The 3,509-nt window shown below is 43.2% G+C and overlaps 1 long non-coding RNA gene across 1 annotated transcript in view; it reads right to left on the bottom strand.

Annotated features, from left to right (window-relative positions):
* The window catches only part of LOC310635416, a 790,193-nt gene that overhangs the window by 90,749 nt on the left and 695,935 nt on the right, over positions 1 to 3,509 (bottom strand). The window lies entirely within an intron of this gene.

The following is a 3,509-nucleotide window of genomic DNA, read 5'->3' on the forward strand; positions in this document are numbered from 1 at the left end:
AACCACCTTCATATCAGCTTTATTTTAAACAGTAGTTTTTCTTTCCAAACTCCTTCTTTCTATACTTGTTCATTCCAGGCCCACCGTCTCTATCTCTCTCTTTTGCATTGTGTGAATGACAGACTAATAATCTCCCCAGGCCCACGCTGAGCCCAGTAGCAGGTGTCCTAGTACCCACCCTGCATGCCACCTTCTGAAATTTATCAAGCATCTTCCTTCAACAATGATTTATTATTGGCATAATTTGCCTTGATACAATGAGCCGGCTAACATATTTCTGTACTTGGGTGACAGGCATTTATTTGATAGCTCTCTAGGCTTCTACTTTATTTAGTTTTGAACCTCGTATGATTTGGTTACATTTCTCCCCCACCCACCCCCACCCCCTCCCCAGCTTTCTATCCTCCCCACCCAACCTTTTCTCATTTTGTTTTGTTTTGTATGAGTGTGTGTTTCACGTAACCCTGGGCCAGCTGACAGCGCTTGTAAAAACCAGAAGTCGATCTCGCTGTGGCTTTTCACCATTAATCAAGCTGCCTGGAATTGGAAAGTAACACTGACAGGCTTTTATCTTGGAGAGAAGGAGGATGGCAGATGTATTTTATGGTGGATGAGCCTTCACGGCTTCTATTAGGCTAGGACTTCAGTGGTACAAGGTGGTGGTTTGGGGGAAGGGGAGGGGGGGAGAAGGAAAAAGAGGGAGGTGGAGGTTTGGAAAGGGGGAGGGAGCCTGGGGGGGGGGAGCCAGACAGGAGGAGCTGGGAGAGGCCTACAGATAAATAGATCCGTCAGTCAGGCAATGTGAAGGTCTCTAGGCGGCCAGCCATTGTAGGTGACAGAAAAGGCAATCAAAGACAAAACAAATCAAAAGGTACATCTTATCAGCAGCAGGCCAGCTGGACTTCCACAGCACTCACAGGCCCTGCGGAGGGCAGGAGAAATTAATCGTGCTGTCGAGGCCAGAGAAATTGTCGCCGCTGAAGGTCCAAGTTCAGACTAGCAGAGGTGGCCAGCATTAAAGGAGAAAGAGAAGCGGGGTGGGTGGGGGGAGCGAGAGGAGCGCGAAGGCAAGCAGGCAGTCCCACCACCGTCTTTCTCTCTTTCCCTCCCCCCCCTCCAGTTGCCTCGGTCTCCTGACAAGTGCATTCATCGTGAGATGATAGCTGGGCACCTATGATTGGTACCTTTAATAATATAGCCCTCGCTCAGCTGTCACCCTGAAAGAACAATTTTTCCTCCCGCTTTTCTCGATGCAAAGATACATTCATAATGAGAAGGGTGACAGAAAGTGGGAGAGCAGCGAGCCAAGGAAAGTTTGGAAGAACATTAATCAAAAAGTGAAGCCGGAGGTGATGGTAGCGTCTGGGAGTGACGGCACCATCAGTACCTGGTATGAGGGGTGTCTGCAGGTGGACCTTGGGGCTTAAACTTCCTGTCATGTTTGGGCCACCACGCTGATGATACCCTGGTAGGGAGGAAAGAGTGACTGCCTCCTTCCACTTCGTGAATGTATCAACTTTGCAAAACTTCATTTTTCTTCTGTTCTGAGAGGCAGTTATTAAAAATCATCTAAGAAATATTTGGCGGGGAGCAGATTGTGCAGTAGCTCCCCAACTTGTTGATACTGGATTCTGACCATTCATTTCTCTCTGGCTTCTTTTGGCTTCTAATTTATGGTGGTGGTTGACCAACGTCCTGCAAGAAAGAATGCCTTCTCCTCAACATCTATGTCTCACTTCCTCTCAACAAATGTTATTCCAAATGTTCATCTCCATCCCCGTGGTGATCTTTGCAGCTTCATTCCCATGGACAGTGCTGCCAGGGTGAACAATAGTTTGTCATTTAGGGCTTGGGTTTGTTTAATAGTTAGAAAAGCTCATATTTTAGTGCATTTTTATTGTTAGCTGTTGAGTGTCTCCTTGGCAGAAAGACAATATATATACAGGTAGTCCTTACGACCACAATTGAGTCCAACATTTATGCTGCTAAATGAGAGGTTGTGTTTTGCCCCATTTTACAACTTTTCTTGCCACAGTTGCTAAGTGAATCATAGCAGTTGTTAAATTAGTAACCCAGTTGTTAAGTGAATCTCGCTTCCCCATTGACTTTGCTTGTCAGAAAGTCACAAAATTTTATCACATGACCCTGGAATACTGCAACGGTCTTAAATATGAACCATTTACCTAGCATCTGAATTTTGATCATATAACCACGGGGATGCTGCAATGGTCGTAAGTCTGAAAGATGGTCCTAAGTCATGTTTTTCAGTGCTGTTGTAACTTTGAACGATCATTAAATGAACTCTTTTAAATTGAGGACTATCTGTACTGTAAGTCTAATTAAAAGATAAATTATGCTTTGATAGTTTGACAAATGCAGATTCTATATTGTTATTCCTACATTTGGGATACAATATATTTTTTCACATTGCCCTGAAGAAAACTTTGGAAATACAGATTTCCTCTTAGACTCCCTATGGAAGACAATGTCTGGCCACAAACATACATTGAAAATGCTACCATTCTCCTAAATAAAATACTGAGATTATTATATGATTGTTTAAATCATTCACATACAGGATGGAACAAATTTCCAACCATATCTCTCTCTGCCTTAGAATAGTGATCTTGCCCAGACCAGATTAGAGATGATCCTAGATTTAATCCTAAACGGTCATTTGCTGAGGGATGGACATAGTATTGTGGAACTGATGCAGGCCATGGTGCTGTTTCATTCAATATGCATATAAATAGGAAATAGCCAGCAAGAACCAGAGAGTTCCATCTAAGAGGAGTTACTGTGAGAGGGATCTTGGAGTCCTAGTGGACAATGAGCCAGCAGTGTGCTGCAGCTGCCAAAAAAGCCAACACAGTGCTAGGCTGCATTAACAGAGGAATAGAATCAAGATCACGTGAAGTATTAATACCACTTTACAATGCATGCCTTGGTAAGGCCACACCTGGAATACTGCATCCAGTTTTGGTCACCACGATGTAAAAAAGATGTTGAGTCTCTAGAAAGAGTACAGAGAAGCACAACAAACATGATTAGGGGACTGGAGGCTAAAACATATAGGGAACAGTTGCTGGAATTGGGTATGTGTAGTTTAATGAAGAGAAGGGTGAGGGGTGACATAGCAGTGTTCCAATATCTAAGGGGCTGCCACAAAGAAGAGGGAGGCAAGCTATTCTCCAAAGCACCTGAAAGCAGGAAAAGAAGCAACGGATGGAAACTAGTCAAGGAGAAAAGCAACCTAGAACTAAGGAGAAACTTTCTGACAGTTAGAACAACTAACCAGTGGAACAACCTCCTCCAGAAGTGATGAATGCTCCAACACTGGAAGTTTTTAAGAAACTGGACAGCCATTTGTCTGAAATGGTATAGGGTTTCCTGCCTGAGCAGGAGGTTGGACTAGATGATCTCCAAGGTCCCTTCCAACATAATAATAATAATAATAATAATAATAATAATAATAATAATAATAATAATAATAATAATAATAATGAGAA

This window comes from Vipera ursinii (genome assembly GCF_947247035.1).
Source record: "Vipera ursinii genome assembly, chromosome: 2".
Taxonomy (NCBI): domain Eukaryota; kingdom Metazoa; phylum Chordata; class Lepidosauria; order Squamata; family Viperidae; genus Vipera; species Vipera ursinii.